We start from the raw sequence: 21,540 nt of genomic DNA, 5'->3' as shown, positions 1-21,540 counted from the left end.
AATTATTACCTAGCTTTATTTTAGAGCTTACATACGGTAACTTATATACAGAATGATATACGGTATCTATACAGTACAATATTACCATAAATATTTTCCCAGAATACCCTTCAGGCTGTATGAAACTGTAAAACACATTAAAAGTACTAGTGTAACTGCAACATGGTCTTTATTGTGCAAATTTTAGCTATGGAGAATTTTTGGCTGATGCGTTTGTTTTCTTTAGCCACAGACAGAGTAAAAATTAGGGGCGTAATGATCTGATGACTTGGAATAGTGCATCGGTTTTAACAGGTAATGAATGAAATGAATGGAGGCAACAAATATAAATCAAGTATAATCAATTATAATTAATAATTAAAGAAAAAGGACGAAGAACCGTTGTGTAAAAAAATGCTAAACGCCTGCTATCGCCCTTCTTTATGTCGACATTATTCACGATTTAACTGTACGCCAACCTCAGTTTCAACAAAGTTGGTCATTTACCAAACAGAGGCTACTAAATTGAATCATACTGTATATCATAATCACAGCAGATTCAATGGCATTGTCAAATTTCAGCTACTTGGCTCATGGCTTTTCCCCTACGAAAAATCCTAAATGTCCAAAAACTTACACTGTTTCCATTTTGAAGATTATGATGATGGTGGGTTTGGGAAATTTTCTATCTGGCAAGCCAGAACTGTAATCAAGTCATTACCCTGCATGCTTCCCCTGTGCAATCTGTTCAACATGGATCACATTACCGATCCATAGCATGCATGCATAAACATTTTTAATAGCAGTGGCCCATAAGGAAATCATAGTCTGGTGTGTTTTCTTTAGGGCTGGACTCACTCTTATTTTTTTAAATTAACTATTATTAAAATTGTTTTTAAAAAAAAAAAAAAAAAAATTAAGATTTGTAAGTAGTTTATGTAAAGTTAGCACACAGTAAAATGTGAAAAGTCATGAAATTGTGTTTAGACATTTGGGCCAACCTATTAAATTGGATTTTAGATCTAATTGAGGTGTAAATTAATTGGATTTTTTTTTTATTTAAATCTTATTGTTCAAGTCTGTTCATGATGTGAATCAGTGAAGTGAAAAAAACTGAGAAACATAGCGAGGTCTACTTGCTAGCTATTCCGTCTTGGCGTTGCTTGTCTTTTACATCTTGTCAGAAAATGCACAGGGTTTTAGAGTTTATGACTAATGTAGATTTCATCACAGAGATTTAATGACTAACATATTTAATCACAGTTTATTGCAATATGGATGTTAACATACACTATATTGCCAAAAGTATTCGCTCACCCATCCAAATAATCAGAATCAGGTGTTCCAATCACTTCCATGGCCACAGGTGTATAAAATCAAGCACCTAGGCATGCAGACTGTTTTTACAAACATTTGTGAAAGAATGGGTCGCTCTCAGGAGCTCAGTGAATTCCAGCGTGGAACTGTGATAGGATGCCACCTGTGCAACAAATCCAGTCGTGAAATTTCCTCGCTCCTAAATATTCCACATTCAACTGTCAGCTGTATTATAAGAATGTGGAAGTGTTTGGGAACGACAGCAACTCAGCCACGAAGTGGTAGGCCACGTAAACTGACGGAGCGGGGTCAGCGGATGCTGAGGCGCATAGTGCGAAGAGGTCGCCAACTTTCTGCAGAGTCAATCGCTACAGACCTCCAAACTTCATGTGGCCTTCAGATTAGCTCAAGAACAGTGCGCAGAGAGCTTCATGGAATGGGTTTCCATGGCCGAGCAGCTGCATCCAAGCCATACATCACCAAGTGCAATGCAAAGCGTCGGATGCAGTGGTGTAAAGCACGCCGCCACTGGACTCTAGAGCAGTAGAGACGCGTTCTCTGGAGTGACGAATCGTGCTTCTCCATCTGGCAATCTGATGGACGAGTCTGGGTTTGGCGGTTGCCAGGAGAACGGTACTTGTCTGACTGCATTGTGCCAAGTGTAAAATTTGGTGGAGGGGGGATTATGGTGTGGGGTTGTTTTTCAGGCGCTGGGCTTGGCCCCTTAGTTCCAGTGAAAGGAACTCTGAATGCTTCAGCATACCAAGACATTTTGGACAATTCCATGCTCCCAACTTTGTGGGAACAGTTTGGAGCTGGCCCCTTCCTCTTCCAACATGACTGTGCACCAGTGACCAAAGCAAGGTCCATAAAGACATGGATGACAGAGTCTGGTGTGGATGAACTTGACTGGCCTGCACAGAGTCCTGACCTCAACCCGATAGAACACCTTTGGGATGAATTAGAGCGGAGACTGAGAGCCAGGCCTTCTCGTCCAACATCAGTGTGTGACCTCACAAATGCGCTTCTGGAAGAATGGTCAAAAATTCCCATAAACACACTCCTAAACCTTGTGGACAGTCTTCCCAGAAGAGTTGAAGCTGTTATAGCTGCAAAGGGTGGACCGACGTCATATTGAACCCTATGGATTAGTAATGGGATGTCACTTAAGTTCATATGCGAGTCAAGGCAGGTGAGCGAATACTTTTGGCAATATAGTGTATATACCCTCTCACAGTAAAGAATAGTTGGCTGAAGAATTTTGAGGCTTATTTTTTGACACCTTCAATCATTATAAAACTCTCATCCGGTGAACAGAATCATGGCATTACCTTTCCTGAGATGGACACTTGCAGTGCTGCTTCAATGTTTCTCCAATATAATGGATCCTACATGACCCTACTGTCTTGTGTCCCAGTGGCAGTGAATGTAAAATGTTAGCTTCATCTCAGAAAATCTAGCCAGGAATGGAACATTATAATGGAAGTCTTTGTGATGAATATCGTAATATGTTATAAATGGGTATAAATGAACAGCGATGCACAAGTCTACTGTAAAGGGACTGGTAATAGGTTATAGGGATGCCTTAAAGTACTAAACAGGCTCGAGTCTCACTCATTTGTTCTCTAATGAAAAAACATATGGTGCATATACTGAATAGCTTACAGCACATGCATATACAACATCATATAGGCGTCATTAGGTTGGATCGGGTATGTTTACAATATGTCATTTCTGAACATTCCACCAGTTGGATATCTGGTATCAGTACTTGGCCGAGATCATCAGAAAATCCTCGATTGAATACCAGATAGGAAACAAAAAAACGAATCCATAACAAATCTAGCCTGAAGAATAGACCATGTGAAAATGTGCGTAGACCTCTTAAGTCAGTGGTTCAGAAATTGGATTCCGTGAAGCATAGCCAAATTTAGTTGCAGTAGTGGAAAACTCAAACCTATATTATCGAACCTGTTATATTCATAATTGAGTTTGTGTAGCTATTAGCCTGTTTGATTGGTCACTAGAATTGAGATTGTTAATCCAAACCTCAATAAATAAAACAGTTCAGCCTATAAATAATGTCTACTTAGACCTAATGGGTTCTGTCAGTGGAAGGTTCAGGCATTAAAAAGCTCCATGACTCTAATGAAAAGCCAGATTATTATTGTACAGATTCAAATAATGAGGTTTAAATAGCTGGATTATGTTCAGAGTGGGTCCATGTAATTAGAGTTAAAGGGGTCTTTGGCTACAGATATTTTTACAACCACTCATCTGCGTAAGTCATATTGATGGCTGTGTGTTTATTCCTATAGGTGTTATAGAAGGTAGGGGGAAGCAGATGCAAATGCAGAGAAGCGCACACAGGCAAACAAACCCACGTCGTGAATCAAGGTCGTAATCCACAAACAAGCAAGAGATCAGGTGATGTGCAAACAAACCACAAAAACAGGACAGAAACCAAAAAACAAAAACCAGAGATAGGGAAAAGATTAAACCCAGATTAACAACGAGCAAGGTACAATGTCAGGTACAAACACAGCGGGCGTGGAGACCTCGTATTGTGTGTGAGGTGTGTTTGATTAGAAATCAGGTGAGTGACAACGTAACAATGTCTGTGGGTTCTGGGATGTGTAGTTCATAGTAGCCATATTAGAAGACGGTGTTGTGCTCTTGGAAACCCCCGTGAAACTCGAGGTTGACCTGTGAATAGGCTATTCTAGAGTTTAAGCAGTGTATGAGTATGGAAAAGTAAAGTGAAGTGAAGCATGAGATTTGAGCATCTCCTAATATTATATTACTCACATGAGAAAAAAAATTTGCTTTTAAAGTGCAAGCATTGTTTCGCTTTAGTTTAGACAGTGTTAACTTGCACAATAATTGTATTATGCACATAATAATAATAATAAAAATAATAATTTGAAGATAAATAATAATAGATTTCACATGGCCCTTTCTCATGGGAGTTTGGATACTGGACACTTAAAGTTTGGGATATGGCACCTTGTCTTATTCCTGTCCAGTTTCCTTGACCCTGTGTCCATTGTATCCTCAGATTCTGGTTCTTGGCTGATAGGAGCGGAACTCAGTGTAGCTTTCATCTAGTAGTTTTAGCCCATCTGCTTTAAGGTCTGATGTGCTGTGCATTCTGAGATGCTTTTCTGCTCACTGTGTTTATAACAAATGCTTATGTGAGTTACTGTAGCCTTTCTGTTAACCTGAACATGTCATCCCATTTTTCCCTGACCTCTCCCATCGACAAGGTGAGTCCACCTACAGAACCGCTGCTCACTGGATGTTTTTTTGTTTTTTTTGGCACCATTCTGTGTAAACTCTAGAGACTCTGATGTGTGGAACTCCCAGAAGATCAGTTTCTGAAATATTCAATTAAAGCAGCCCATCTGGCAGCAGCATGCATGCCATGGCCAAGGTTACTGAGATCACATATTTTTCTCTTATTTTGATGTTTGAAGTGAACATTAACCAAACTGTATCTGCATGATTTTATGCATTGCACTCCTGCCATTGTATACTCTGGAAACTAAACACATCCTTAAGGCCATGCTGTCATCTTAAAGGCACTGATGCCTAGAAACTTGTATGTTCACGTTACCACTTATGCCAAGATGATTTACGGTTATTCTCAAGCACAGGTCCAGTTTTTTTTTTCACCGCTCCCTCACACTATTAATAGCCAAATACCTTCTTCCTATAGTTGTTCATCTCTCAGTCAGGGCTTAGATTAAGACAGCACTCTTCAGCCTAGCTCTGATATCTGACGACATAGCTGCTGCCTCTTTCACAGTGCTGCCTCCCGCAGCAGACGTGCATTAAAAATAGTGCATGCAATCTGCCCGGTGTTGAAGCTATCTCTTTCTAAGTGTGCATGTGAAAGTTCTCCGCTCCTCTGATAGGCGCCGTGGCCTTTCCTCCTGCAGGGCGGCCACTTCAAAGCCAAGCGTGCCTAAAACGGATGGCTAAAATTAGTGAGAGGCCCGATAACCTGCACCCACAGATCAAAAGGGAGCTGAAGCGGCAGGCGTCGACGTGGCGAGGGCTTGTGATTTCATGTATATCTGAGTGCTTATTTTTGTGTGTGTGATTTCTGTTGTGCCAATTTTCTGTTTCTTAAGTCCTGGGCTTTTGCAGGCTACAAGAGGTGACCTAGTGAAGAGTGCGTGTCCATATAGAGGGTTTCTGTAATAGCGTACATGTGATCTGAGTATGTGCGAGCGCGTGTGTAAGGGCATGAGTCTTCAGCTGGTGGATCATTCAAGCGTATTGACAGAGGAGGTCACTTAAATATCAATGACGCATTGCAATGCTGCCTGCTCGCACTGACCACAGGCATGAAGCCCATCAGCGGCCGCAGTGCAGAGAGGTCAAGCGTAACTCAAGCCCAAAGAGAGACACAGAGAGAGAGAGATCACCAAACAAGGCCTTCTAATCATGAGGGAAATATCCCTTATGCACCATTTGCATTTAAATTTCCCTTTAGCGCACTGTCATAACGTTTACAGAGAACACCAGTGCACTGGGGTCTTCTTAATTGGGTATTGATTGACTGTCACTCGGTGACGGGAGACAACGAATTATCGCCTGGCAAAATGGCAGAAGGTGGTGAGGGGGGGGATAATCAGACTGCATTTATTTACATAGTATAATAAATGATGCAACACACAATGCTTGATTAGACTGAAAATCCCTCAGATGATGTTTATTTGCTCAAGTCATCATACAGAGGCATATGTGATTCTTGCTCATATTTGAGCGGTTAGGAGAAGAACTGCTAATGAGTATGTGTGTGTGTGTAACGAGAAAGAGTGGAGGCAGTAAAACTGGTGCGTTGAAAGGGACCTGTACACAGTACAGAGTGACCCAGTGCTCTGAGGAAATCAATTAATCCTGCTTGTTGGTTTGCATTGTCCCAGGGAGTGTATCTTAATTGCATATTCATCATTGTGCACATTTCAATACAAAACAAGAGCGCATACCCATTCACATAAACAACCTAATGAATATTAGTAGATAGAAGTAGCATTGCTGGAAATGTCATTTTTTCGGACAGAAGGAAATCCAGGAGAAACTGGTAGTATCTGGGTGAAATTAACATATAATGTCTTATTTCTCCTGCATTAATTAGCATGCACTCGAGGAAAGAGAACTGATATCTTGTTTTGTGACAAAGATGTATGACCCTCGGAGAGGCTTGTGTGCTGTGTATGGCTAGGGCATTGCTCGTGGAAAGACTAGAGAAAAAAAAGCTGCGCTCCTGCAGGCTCTTCTGGAAAGCACTTAAGTGACTCGGCTACACACGCAGCCCGCTATGCCATTCTTCAATGTCATCCCAGCCTCATTTTTCAAAATTATAGGCACGTAATTTGAGATGGAGCACAGGGCAACCTTCTATTGTGCTTTTTTTGTTTTTTTTCTAAAAGACCCACAGTATTTAACGTTATCTGCCACATGCGCAAAATTAAAACAAATGCTGCTAAAGGGCTTGGCTTATTTATGCCTCTGGGTTTTATGGCGCAGTAATGCACCTGTGTTTGTATTTTAGAAATAGACTAGCTATCATTCCACTCTAGGGCTCTAATGATTGTTCGAATACTGTTCAGATTTCTAGAATGTCTAGTGGTTATTGAGTCCATTTTTTCAGCAGTTGAAACACCTACACTTACTGAACATAGTTGGGCAAAATGGATGCAATACAGTATGCACTTTGAGTGTATGCAGTGCAGAGAATATATATGTGTCTGTGTGTGTGTATTATTGCGTGAAGATGAGTGATGAGAAGCTGACAGGTTTTTATGAGACCTTGGGATAAGATCTGACAATTCTGTGAGTTTAAGATATTGTGCCTTAAAGTTTTGACCTATAATAAGGTTGAAAAAGATACAATTTTAGATTTGGCCATATTTTAGGTAACACATAAGACATGCTTAAATAGCGTTATTTATTACATTAATAAACAACTATGAACTGAGTCAGTTCACTGTATGTTTGAAATGATAATAAAAGCTACTTGACTTGACTAAACTTCTGCATTAATATGCCTTACCCAGAAGTTGAAACTATTGTATTAATCAAAATAACAATTTTTATCACTGTTATATAATTCAATTTTGATACCTAACCAAAATAAATTAGATGTTAAAGGCTCAACAGCAGCAATGTCTGAGACAGAGTAGAAATGTATCAGCTGTCTTCAGTTTTAAATGCAAATTATAATAATCTGAAAATAAATAAATAAATATATATATATATATATATATATATATATATATATATATATATATATATATATATATATATATATATATATATATATATATATATATATATGTTAACCAAAATGTGGGACAAAATCAGCAATTAAAAGTCCAACATCAAACCTGTAGTAGGATGTACAGGCACACTGTTAGCTAATTGAATGAGCTAGTCTAGCTAGTCCGATGTTTTGGTGTTTTACTGGACGCAAGGTCGATATTTATCTTAAGATGTCACTTTACTGTTCAGTCGTGATTGCTTGCTGTGTCAAACATATCCAGATGCTGCTACAGCTTATCGATAACCAGAATAATTGTTAGAAACGCAATACATTATGGATGAATGTGAGCCAGCTAGGTAACTAGTTAATGAACCTAGCAAGCTAGTGAATGCCGAATAGCATTTGGCTAGCCAGCCAACGTAATCTTTCTTTATATGATGTTGTTAATCAGTTAGTTAAGTTGCTTTAGGCAAATGAAAAAGGAATTTATAAAGGAAATGTTTAAACCAGATGGCTAATTTACTCTTGTGATTTTATTGATGTGTTCTTTTTACTTTTACTTAAGTTTATGATTACAATAACTTTTTAAGTCAGAAGTTTTGTACTCTGTGCACTACCATAAGTAATAAACAACTGAGGGTTAAGGGCCTTGCAGCTTGATGGTCTTGGGATTTGAACTCACAACCTTCCAATCAGTACCCCAACACTATAACCACTGAGACCAGTGCTAATAACACCGAGACCTGCTATAACACACAACAGACCTGATTGTGCTTCTTCTATACCGAAATGATTCACTCTGGTATGGTGTGATACAGCCTGATGCAAAGCGGCCTATAGTTAGATGTTGTGGCATATCCACAAGACAAGTTAATTCCTGTTATTACTTACATTATAACAGCCATGTACAGTCATTCTCTCAACCTCACTTATGTCTCTCTCTTTCTCTCTCTCTCTCTCTCGTCAATTTAAGTGTAAACTCTGTCCGATAAACTCTCCCATGCAGAAAAAAAAATTAACAATCATCTCCATTAATCTTACAAAGCACTGACCCCCAGGACACAATTCTGTGTTTTTTTTTCTTGTTAAAGAACATGTTTTTTGGGTTTTTTTGTAAAGCTGTGTATTATTAGATTATTTTCATACACAAGTCTGTATGAGTGGTTACTATGGAAACAATAGTCACTTGCAGTCTTAACTCAAAAATGAATCCATGCAATAGAACAAAACTGAAATGACAGCATGTTCCTAAATGCTGATAACTTTCCGAACTCCGGGTGTAAATGCAAACCTTCCTCAAGGTGTTGCTCATATCAATATTCAGCTTTATCAGGTAATAGACTGTATTTTACTGTGTGATGAAAGATGTTAATTACTTGGATGATTTGGTTTATTTATTTATTTATTTTTAAATATTTTGTTAAAAGTGAGCTGTTTGTGCAAGTTTATTAATTAATGTAAGTTAAGGGAACTGTCATCACACTTTGGTATATGCATTCATTGACATGTGAACAGCAATATATTTACTGTATAACGTGGCTATTTTTGCCAATAAATAAACAAATAACAAACAAATAAATACATACATAGAAACATAGATACATACATCTGATTATTTGATAATTGACAGAAATGTAGTCAGTCCTTTCCGCTAAGTCAGTGCCATCTGTGGAAGTAAAACATTACATATAACACACACGTGACACGTCCTTTCCGTGTCATCAGGGTTAAGTGTCACAACCTACAGTTTGTCACTGCCAATTAGCAATCTGTTTCTCTATTCTTGACTCTTACATTGCCAGTGGAGTCATGTAACTAGCTGTTGGAAATTCCACAGCTTAATTTCAGAGCACTTTTCTTGAAGATGAACATGTTGAAGAGTGTGTCTTCTGTCAGTGCTGCATCCCCACAGGCTTCACTCGCCACCCTGCATGAGCACACTGGCTTTGATTTGAGCTGAACCCTCCAGGGTGTGTGTCTGTGTGTGTGTGTGTGTGTGTGTGTGTATACTTCATACTGATTTGCTACAAGCTTCTATTCCTTCTCACAGGCCAGCCTGGATTACAATGCTTGTCCAGATTACAGGACAGCAGCCTATGTGGAAAGATGATTGTGACCTGCAATATTTTATTCACAGGGTCAGTGGACTCGACAGTGATTAGTGTCTGTTCAGGTTATATCTTCTCCTGTTTCACACACACAGAGGACACAGAAGTCATGTGCCAGTATTAGCTTGAACCGAGTCTAAGTCAAGTGAAATAATAACGCTCCCTGCTGTCACAGCACCTGAGCTTGGGGCAAATGCAGGAGGCAATAAATGAGATGCCCGGAGATAACCTCTTACTCAGACCACCCTGGTGGTGACCCTAATGACCCCACAAGCTGTTAGCCTTGCTTGCAGCACTTCCTGCTCCTTTCCTGCTAATTTACACATCCTTCCACTGAGGTAATAAGCGGTCACTACCAGTGCTAAGCCACAAAAATCTAAAAAGAGATGACATGCAGTAAGGTTTATGAGCAACATTTATGTAAAGATTGCAGACTAACCTGATAGGTTTAGGAGGACAGCATGAAGACACTGCCATTAGCTGGCATCACAGTTCATTTGTAGGTTATACTAAAACTGAATAATGCAGGCAGGACTGTCAAATGTTGCTTTTGAAAATCATAAACAAAGGTGTAAAGTGTACAGAGCAGGACACACAGCACGTTAAAAAAGGTTAATAGACTTTAGATATCAGCAAGCCTGGGGATTTTTGATTTTACTGTGTCCTTGTCAGCTTGCAAATGTTATAAAAGGTCAGAATTAGTAATGAGATTGAGATTTAATTCCTTTTTTCAGAGCAAAACAATCCACTTCATGTTAAATGTGACACCTGCTGATGTTTTTTTTGGGGGGGGGGGGTCATTTTTCTTTCTTTCATTTTCAATGTCATAAAAATATAACAGTTGCAAGATTATTTTTTCCTGAGCTGTGCTATCTGCCACCACTATCCTCTAGAAGTCTCTGGGAGTACTTAGCTAATTTTAGGCCGGATGTCATTCTGAGTTGCTTAGTCAGATGGTCATGAGTGCACATGCGAACAGATGCTGGGAGCTGAGGCGTTACAGAACTTTGCATTTATGCACCAGGGTGATAGACATCACTGTAAATGTTTCAAGGGGGAAAATGCGAGAAAGTAGCCTCCGTCATACAGTTCTTACGCTGAAAATATATTCAAAATTTTCTCTGATTTACAAACGCAGATGGGTTTGTTTGTTATTTTTGTTTTTTTACAACAATCCATTTGTATTGTAGAAGTTTAATTCTTTTTTTTTGTATACTTTACTACTGAAATTAAAGCTTATTCTTTGGCTTGAATTAAGCATTTGGCAAGGAAATCTGCATGAAAAATGAGTAATTCCAAGTAGATGCTAATGAGAAACCAGCCTGGGAATTGAGCAGAATTAAACTCAAATTGCAGGGGTTTTAGATGGCATCCGCCAGATGTGCACAGTAATAATTTCTAGTAAGAAGTCACAGGTGCCCAGAGTAACATTCCGCAGTGTTGCAAATGTGGTATTTCAGCTGTACTCGGGCTATTTTCATGCTCCTATTTAATTAACTAATAAGCACTAGCAAAGATGTAAGAGCGCACTGTCGGTGCAGTAAAACCAGTAACCATCTTAATCCCTGCCAGAGAGAAGACATAAAGTAATAAGGAACAAAAAGATCCATCAAAGCTACATGTGTCAGCACACGCTTGTACTACTCTTTGCTTTGATGAGCTGCTCTTGACTTCTTCTTGTCATAAATCTTGGCTTTTTATCTTCATCGGAATTTTCTTACGCCTTACCTAAAAAAGATCCCATCATAGTACTTTTGGTGAGGGCACAAATTCTTTTGAGCACCTCTGAGCATCCATGGTTCTGACCATGCCAGTCATTGTGCCTTGATTTAGTTTGTACAAAAAAAATCAATTGTTGAGATCAGCCGAGTCATTTCAAATGAACGCTGGCCAATTTTGATCTGCAGCCGATCGATTAGAGCATCTAGCATCTAGATGGATGAAGCTCTGCCGACTGATTGCAAGAGCGAAAGCGTTTGATTCAACATTTAGAGTGTTGATTCTAGCGTGCAAAAAGCCACTCAATTAAAGTTAATACGATGAACGCAATTACGGTGATTAGCGGGATGAAGAGGGCAGCCCTCTATGCACATCGGTAATTAGTAAAACTCGAACACTGAACTGAAAACTTAATCTCTGCATTCAGGCCTTTAGTAATTCAGTGAAGTATTATTATTATTATTATTATTATTGGGCTGAACTGTGCTGCTTGAATTAATCTTTGGATTTACCTTTTTTAATTAGAGCAGTAAACATGTGAAGTGATACTGGTCCACCACAGGAAAACTCTGAACAGTGTTGTGAAAGCTTTAAGGTTTCTGAGCTTTCCTTCATGCTTGGAGGATCTTTAGATGCACTGTCCCAAACAGGTGTTTGTGTGGGTTGGGGGGGGGGGTCTTATTGGAGTGTTCATACTGTTCCTTTTGTCGTAATTATTGAGGACCAATCACATTGATTGGGTTTGTTAAGGGCACAGAGTAGCAAGGCAAAAATAGAGATAATATCTTCTGATAAACTACAGTGTATTCTGCTATTAATATAAAATGCCATAACAGAGCATTAGGGTTACAACTTATGCGAAACAAACCCAGTAAAATAATAAATAAACCTTGTATGATTAATGATTTAATTAAGGTCTGTATCTTACCTACATGCGAGTTTCAACGGAGCTGTTGCCTACAGATTTCACCACACTGAATTTGCCTGTGTGATCTTGTGCAATTTGTGTTTTGGTGAAGGGAATGACTCCGGGGGAGGAAGGAAGGAAGGGCTTCATACTGTATGGAAAACGAAGTTTACATTTTCACAACTCATCGCAATTGCAAGCAATTCATTCTAATTATTTCCTGCTCGAGGTTCAGAGAAACAATCCGCACATGTGTTTGAGTGAGTAATGACAATGTGGGCTGAATTTAGAGTTGACATAAGATTTCATAAGATATGTTAATATTTACTCAGGGAAAGTTCTGTGTGTTCAGAGTCGGATTACAGAGTTGCTTACACTGATTTTCTAAACGGCTCGCTCGGATGATTAAAACGCCCCACGTGCAGTTCACAATTATGAGGATGGCAGATTTTATTTGAGTACTGATGACGGAGAAGGGATTTTCTCAACAGCATCTGGATCATTGGCTTTGCTTGAGTCTTGTATCATGGAAGGAATATACGGACTCAAAAAGCTGCTTTTTCTTCTTTTAACTGCAATATAGTGTAACAGAAAAAAAATAAAGATTGCATAAAAAAAGCAATCTAGAATATTGTCTGTATGTTGCTGCATGAATAGTCCTAATTATATCCTAAATTGTAATGTTAGTCACTCTAGTTAAGTTACAGTGTGGCTCCGCCATCATTTTCTGGCAGCTTATAAAATTGCAGTTTGCACAGTTTGATATACATAGGTTTATTTCTTTTCATTTTTATTTGAAAGTAAATTATGCATGCAATTTAATATGGCTGTGAGATACTAAATTGAGGTAATTGAATCATAATGCAGAATGTGGGTGGGATTATAAGCTATTTTATCATGCTTTTCATTTATTATTATGATTTGTCGAATTAATAAAATAATGCTAATAATGCAGAACAAACCAGGTAACATCCAGAAATTTGCTGAAGTCTTGAGATCTGTCTTTTGCTTTTATACCCCCGAGCCCTTGATCACACAACCACCTTATTTTCACACCTCATCGCCCGTGTGACCTGAAGGATGTTCTGTCACGTGTTATTTAGGACGGGGTGTGAAAGTGGTTGTCAGGGTTACGGCTTATGTCTTTAGCCTCCTAAATCCATGGTTCTGAGCTGTAAAGTATTGTTTGGGTTTGCTTGCTGGCAATTTTCCTCATTCTGCATTCTGAAGTGTTTGAGGGTTTACTCTCATGTCAATTTGAGAAAGTTTGGCAGAATAGAGAGAAAGGAGAGATATACAGAAATGCACTGTTTCTGTTTAACAGAGATAATGTATTAGGCAGGTTGAAATGAAGAGGTAGAAACATAAAGTTTCTGTGAGCAGGAAGTCCTGGTGTATGGTTTTGTTGGGAGGGGAAGACATATTAAACTTCTTGGAACACTCAAGGCTAGAACATTGAGTGAACATTAAATTCATAAGCAGTCTTTGCGTTCAGATTCATTTAACAGGCGCAGCAATGTATCTTAGCAAAGTGGAGTTTCAACACAAAAGACTTTGTGATACATTGGGTTATCATTATCTCAGTTTCCTCTCTATTCTGTTTTTACAACATTTAGGCACATGCACCAAGCAGGCATAATATTATGACCACCTGCCTAATATTGTGCTGGTCCCCCTTTTGCTGCCACAACAGCCCTGACCCATCATGCACTGTGTATTCTGACACCTTTCTATCAGAACCAGCATTAACTTCTTCAGGATTTGAGCAAAAGTAGCTCGTCTGTTAGATCGGACCACACAGGCCAGCCTTCACTCCCCACGTGCATCAATGAGCCTTGGCCGTCCATAACCCTGTTGACAGTTCACCACTGTTCACTCCTTGGATCACTTTGGATAGATACTGACCACTGCAGACCGGGAACACCCCACAAGAGCTGCAGTTTTGGAGATGCTCTGATCCAGAGGTCTAGCCATCACAATTTGGCCCTTGTCAAACTCGCTCAAATCCTTACGCTTGTCCATTGTTCCTGCTTCTAACACATCAACTTTGAGGACAAAATGTTCACTTGCTGCCTAATATATCCCACCCGCTAACAGGTGCCATGATGAGGAGATCATCAGTCTTATTCACTTCACCTCTCACTGCTCATAATGTTATGTCTGATTGGTGTACAGTTAAAATCTACACTGTGGATTTATCAGCTATATTTTGTCTTCTAATTTCTAATTGTCTTCTAAACTAAAGTTTCTTAATGTTCTTACTGGCTTATATTTACAGTATCTCTGTTGACTTAATAAAATTTAAATGAGACTGATGAGGTTTAGAGAATGGGTTCCTTTCCAGAATGACCTCATAGCTGAGATCAGATCCATAGAGCCCAAGCAGCTGGTCTGGGCAATGGTGTCAGCCAGAATGCAGTACAGTCTGGCAGGCTTTATGGTTTTAACATAAAGATTAGAGCAGCGTGGGGATTACAGGATATGATGGATCTTGTAAAGGAGGTAGCCAGAGGACATACCGGAAAAAGGAAAGGAAATGGATGAGTGGTGCTGAGAGAAGAGGATAGAGAGCAGCTGAAAGAAGAACGATGGAGGCAGGTCCCAATATTAAAAAGAGTGCCAAAGTTTATAGAATGAAGGAAGAGTTAGAGCGTGAGATATGCTAGCCTGAGATTGCTTTTTACCTAATGCTGATCTGGGAGGAAAAGAAGATTAGCTGCCTTATGACATTAATGTTGCACAGGAGGATTTCCAATTTAGAGATTGGGATTATGGGTGGAAAGTGGTGGAACAGTTTGCTTTATAGTTCAGTATTAGAGGTTAAGAGACAATATTCCATTCTTTATTACATTTATAAGCAATATTTTATGGATGCTCAAACGCTTGAAGGTTTTGAGTCTCTGAATGCCCATACATTCCTACTGAAAACACTGTTAATGTAGCTATTACTTTTTTGCCAGTATCTAAAACAGGCCACTGCTTTATAGAAGAAGAGATCAATAAAGGTAGTGATTGAAAATAGGTCAGCATTGTCTGGCTGGGTGTCCAAGAGGGCAAAATTGGCCGTGCTTTCGGGGAAGGAGGGGAGACAAACTCTCTACCCCATATCAATCAGAGCAACGCTAGCTAATCTTCAATGCCTTTGAGTTCATGTATGCAGAAGTTGGCGGATAGCGCATTCCTCCGAATGTATTTCACAGCTCACTGACATTGCATGAGCAGCAGTTTGAAAAGATGCACATGTTACCCTTCACCCTCCCTCAATATGGTGTCACTGTATTTTTTGTATTTTAAGCACACAGGAAATTGGATTTGGTTTTAGAAGCTTTTGGGAGTAGCGTAGTTCTCATTTTCACTTTTCACTGCCAAGGTTTTAAATGAATATCACCAGATACATATTCTCTCTAGCAGTCACATCCAGCTAAATGTTTTTGTAACACTTTGCAGAAGGTTAGTGTTGCTAAGATTACACAATACATTTCAGCTGACAAAACAATACGTAAACATTTACCTAAGTTGACATAATAGCTGACACAGTACCTGATGTTTTAAGAATATGATTTATGATTTATGTTGGAACATCATGATGACCCACTTCTGTAGCTCACATACGTCTGATATTTCAGAGTAACACAATGGTATAGAAGTTACAGTACTTTAAATACTTACATGTGATGTAAACCATGATATAGTGACAGTCATTAATCTGTGAAGTTTTGTCTGTGAAGTCTGTCTTTGTCTATCTAGTTATGTAGATATTGTCAGCCCTTTCAGTGAGATTTATTTTTCTTAAGGTAATGGTCATAATAATGATTCTGAGATGCATCTAGATTTATTTTCTGCATCAGTGAACAGAGCTCCATAATCAGATGTCTTAATGAAGTTTAAAGACGTAGTGAATTTTGACAGTGGTCCCATTGTTATGAGATAAAATGATCACGAACTGGAGGGAAATCAGTGGCAAGGTTTGTACATATTTACATACATGTGTACGTAATTTCAGCAAGGAGTTTCATCAGTTTCGTCTCCAGTATGTCGCCGTATGATGTTGTTGAAAATCAAGGTTTTCACAACATTGAACTGTACCCTTTAAAAAACAGATCTTCTTATATAAACATGAAATGTGCCAGAATTGTTATGGTTGCACTGTGGCAGTCCGAATCATAGGGATTCTTACTCCTAGGCATGCCACTGTAATTTTCTATATTTTTTCTTGGCTTTAAATTAAAGTATAAGATTCATTTGTTCTATATATGATTTCATAAATACACTGTAATAAGAGATTTTTTCTGACTCTACATTAGAGTAAGTTTGATTTGGCTGCTATTACTCGCTTTCCATATCCTCACAAATTCTCTCCCACGGTTTACAAAGCTCTTCCTCGTGTGACCTCCATGCCTTTTAACCTGGGAGTTAGACAAATGACTTTCTTTTCATCTTTCACCATGAAGTCATGTATGTGCTGTCTGCCTCTGTGCTGATTCATATGAATAATGTTTGCGTAAGACCAATCTCCAGATTGCAGATTCAGTGCACAGCACCAGGCTTCACTGCCCTTAAAATGTATCTGGTGTCACACGGCAGTGTATTCATCAAAATGTAAAGCATAGCACCTCACAGATAAATTACAACTCAGCCACAAGGTCCTTCGGTAATTCAGCTGTGCAATGGCCTTGGCATCTATACAATACTCACAAAGTTCAGGATTTGTGTTTAATTAGTGGTGGTTCAGGTGTGTGTGTGTTATTGGGTCTGTTTTACTTAAAATGTCAGTGAATTTAATTACGATTCTATAAGATTTAATCCTACTAAAATGACCTACTAAATTGTCATTGGTGTTTAAGGAGACTGTCCAAGTTTACAAGCAGTTGGAAGATGTCCTCTGGTTAAAGTCCTACTGGAGAACTTTCTTTCTTTTCCCAATTCCCTTGTCAACATGTGTTTCCTTCTAGTCGTTTTTTTCTACTTCTCTAAAAAACAGCAAGAACAGCTCAGGATGTTAGACTACATCCCAGGATGCAGAGGAGCTTGGGAATTACATCAGCAGTGCTGGAAAACATTTATTTATCTACCGCAAGGCAACTTTTCAATATCTGACACTAAATTAAAGTGGAAATAACAGATGCACAATTGTTTTATAATGTTTCATTTGGTGTGTGTGACTTCAGTTGAATTTTCACCTTATTGGTCAGTTGCTCAGTTATAAAAGTTTTGAAAAGCTCCAGGTATATATATATATATAAAATTCTAAGACGGATACCAATGAAGAGAATCAAGTATTTAGAACTAACTGTAATGGTGCTAGAGAAAAATTATCAGTTAAAAAAAATGTTTTTTTAGCAAAGCCCTTGTGTGGGGATATGGTATAGATGTTTCAGTTGGATAAATTGAAAGAATGCGTGATGGTGGCCTAAAGTGGACAGATGTCCCATCCAAAAGGTATTCTGAATGCATCTCACACCCAGGATAGGCTTTAGACCCGCCAGAAACCTGACCAGGATAAAACATGTACTGAAGATGAATGTACTTGTATCCATTTTACATTATACTAAATAATAGCAGTCACATTTATTTATTTATTATACCATTATTTCCATGTTTTTCTGCATTCTGTGCCATGAGGAACATTTTTTCCCCCAAAAACTGTAAGCAGTTATAATTGTCAGCACAGTGTGTTTACCACATTGCCTTGGAGCAGACAAGTCTTTACTCTGATGCATGTTTTTTTTTTCATTCAGCCATTGGGAAAAATACATGAATGCAGAAAATGCTGTTGTCACAGTCGGAAAACTGTGTCAGGGACAGCTGTCTGAAAGGAAGTTGACAGACAAAGTGCAAAAACAGCCAACGACAGCAAGCTTGTTCTTCCGTAGCTTTCATACATTGCATGTGATCCACTCCAAAGCTCATATGCCATGCGACGTCTGCTGAACCCTGCTGAGTAGTGTGGCAGTATTATTAAACATCACTAAACGATACGTTTTCGTATATTTCCTGGCTGTGTGTATTAACTAAAAGTGGCGTGATTATGTTGTATTATGTTGTATGTATTCAGCCATATTGAATGGAAACATACAGTAAATGGTTTCTCTTAATCCATGTTCTTTATAACGGTTACATTCATTCTACTTCTGCTTTATATAAGGCTTGAACAAGCTGTATATTAGATGGTTGAGAATGAATGATTTTTTTCGGTGTGTGCCCTGGATAATTCAGTCCTGTGGTTTTTGCTTTTCAGAGTAATATGTCTATGGGCTTTGAGTACTCTGTAAAAACTAGGGCACCATTGGCTTTAAGAGGGCAAGAACAGTTCAGGATGTTAGACCACATCCCAGAACGCAGACGAGCTTGGGAATTACATCAGCAGTGCTAACCACTTCAAGAGTACCGATTAATTTACTTATCTGGCACAAATAAAGCAACTTTTCAGTAACTTAAAATAGAAATAACCAATACATATTTGTTCTATGTTTCATTCCGTGTGTGTGTGACGTGTATGATTTCAGCTAAATTTTCACCTTACTGGTCAGTTGGTCAGTGTAAGTAGGCATTTGGCTTGATAAATGCCTTAGTACCAGCTTTTAAAACTCCAAATATATATTTAATTCTAAGATGACATCCCAATAAGAGATGGTTTCACTTCTTTACACATTTAAGTAATCAAGTGTTTTGAACTATTATGCTTAACCAAGACAAGCGATTAAGAAGTTTACTGCAAAGCACTAAAGTGCACCCCTTATCTTGCTTAACTGAAATATTTAAAATGTTCTATGCCAGTGGACTTCAAGTAATTCACACAGGTCACTTGTGGCCAACTAAGTGCCAGCAATAATGATGGTGAATGAAAGTGCTTAGACAGCACCCCACAGCCAGCACATTGAGCTCAAGCTGCTGGAAGAAGAGCTCTCGACCTTGCCTTCGACAGACGCAGCGACCCTCAGCACGGCGAAGCACTCAGCCGAGAAATGGTCCCGGCTTGATAGGTGCTTTGGGAAAAAAAAGAGAAAAAAAAACAACGGCTGTGGCTTTAAAACAAAAAGATGTTGACTTATTTCATTTATTCTCATTTAGCTGATCTATGCTGCTAATAGTTTTCCATTAAGTGATCCTGCCAGAGAATTAACAGTGTTTTCTGGCACAGACTACAGTCACTGAGGTGGTCTTTTATCCAGTGAATTAAATCGGAAAGACAGATTTAAATGCTCAGATTATTATATCAATTGATTTTTTGTTTTCAAGTTCAATTACTAGAGGAATCCAAATGACAAGCTTGGTGTGTGTAGCATTCAGTTGATCACATGACCTGATCCGACCAACTTTTCTTTATTGTATGCTAGACAAAAATAAAGTATGTAGACACCTGACATAACACCCATATGAGAACATCCTGAAACTGTTGCAACAAAGACATTCTAAAGGATGTCTTACTTTGCTGTAGCATTAACGTTTTTCTTCACTGGAGTTAAGAAGCCCAAACCTGCTCCAGCATGACAATCGTGCACAAAGTGAGGTCCATGAAGACATTTTTTTTGCCAAGTTTGGAGTGAGAGAACTGGAGTGTCCTGTACAGATGCCTGACCTCAACCCCACTGAACACCTTCGGGATGATCTGGAACACCGCCTGTGTGCCAGGCCTCCTCACCCTCCTATATCAGTGTCTGACCTCACTGACATCACAATAAAAGCTTCTTGACTTGACCAGACTTGATGTTCTTGTGGCAGAATGAACACAAACCCTTATTGCCACATGCCAAAATCTAGTGGAAAGCCTTCCTGGGGACTAAATCTATTAAAAATATAGGATGATTAAATATCACACTCTTTTAGTATATATTCTTCTCTGTACATTGCATTTGACTAAACCTGTATATCCATTTCCACAATCTCATTTTCCTCTATTTACTCTGTATTGACCGTAACTGAGAGAGAGAACCGAGTTCTCAGAAGTCCAATCCGTCTCTTCGAAGGCAACACATGACTCTGACTCTCGCCCCTCTTCCCACAGATAGGCTGTTCATTTCAAGCTCACGATTTACCCTGCAATGGAACATTTCTTTGCTTAAAGATAGAATTGATCTGAGTCATTACTGTCTCATGCTGTAATTGCTTTGTGATTTTAATAAGACCATTTTAACTGCACTGATTCGTTACATGCTGTTCTGTGAGAATTCTCTGTGAGAAAAATGATGTTAATTGTAGAATGAGTCAAAGTCACATTACTACCTCATTCCCCGGTTTGCCTCAGGTCACGACCTTAAAGAGAAAGCGAGAGAGAGATTGGCCATATCTTGCACATAATCAAGCTGAAGTCTCAGTGAAGAAGAGGCTAGAGCTCTGGTTATGACCAGATACACTATATTGCCAAAAGTATTCGCTCACCCATCCAAAAAATCAGAATCAGGTGTTCCAATCACTTCCATGGCCACAGGTGTATAAAATCAAGCACCTAGGCATGCAGACTGTTTTTACAAACATTTGTGAAAGAATGGGTCGCTCTCAGGAGCTCAGTGAATTCCAGCGTGGAACTGTGATAGGATGCCACCTGTGCAACAAATCCAGTCGTGAAATTTCCTCGCTCCTAAATATTCCACAGTCAACTGTCAGCTGTATTATAAGAACGTGGAAGTGTTTGGGAACGACAGCAACTCAGCCACGAAGTGGTAGGCCACGTAAACTCCATGTGGCCTTCAGATTAGCTCAAGAACAGTGCGCAGAGAGCTTCATGGAATGGGTTTCCATGGCCAAGCAGCTGCATCCAAGCCATACATCACCAAGTGCAATGCAAAGCGTCGGATGCAGTGGTGTAAAGCACGCCGCCACTGGACTCTAGAGCAGTGGAGACGCGTTCTCTGGAGTGACGAATCGCGCTTCTCCATCTGGCAATCTGATGGACGAGTCTGGGTTTGGCGGTTGCCAGGAGAACGGTACTTGTCTGACTGCATTGTGCCAAGTGTAAAGTTTGGTGGAGGGGGGATTATGGTGTGGGGTTGTTTTTCAGGAGCTGGGCTTGGCCCCTTAGTTCCAGTGAAAGGAACTCTGTATGCTTCAGCATACCAAGACATTTTGGACAATTCCATGCTCCCAACTTTGTGGGAACAGTTTGGAGCTGGCCCCTTCCTCTTCCAACATGACTATGCACCAGTGCACAAAGCAAGGTCCATAAAGACATGGATGACAGAGTCTGGTGTGGATGAACTTGACTGGCCTGCACAGAGTCCTGACTTCAACCTGATAGA

At 39.3% G+C, this 21,540-nt stretch overlaps 1 protein-coding gene across 8 annotated transcripts in view; it reads left to right on the top strand.

The window, feature by feature from the left end:
• Positions 1–21,540, top strand: part of tspan9a (tetraspanin 9a) — a 201,020-nt gene that overhangs the window by 54,064 nt on the left and 125,416 nt on the right. For 3 of the 8 annotated variants that reach the window (XM_058387554.1, XM_058387549.1, XM_058387553.1), the window contains one exon: positions 3,615–3,723. The exons of the other annotated variants lie outside the window; for them this stretch is intronic. The gene's annotated coding sequence lies outside the window, so the exon portion shown is untranslated. The remainder of the gene's footprint in view (positions 1–3,614; positions 3,724–21,540) is intronic. 8 annotated transcript variants of the gene reach the window in all.

Source organism: Hemibagrus wyckioides, linkage group LG04, assembly GCF_019097595.1.
Source record: "Hemibagrus wyckioides isolate EC202008001 linkage group LG04, SWU_Hwy_1.0, whole genome shotgun sequence".
NCBI lineage: Eukaryota > Metazoa > Chordata > Actinopteri > Siluriformes > Bagridae > Hemibagrus > Hemibagrus wyckioides.
This window is presented reverse-complemented; position numbering and strand designations above follow the sequence as displayed.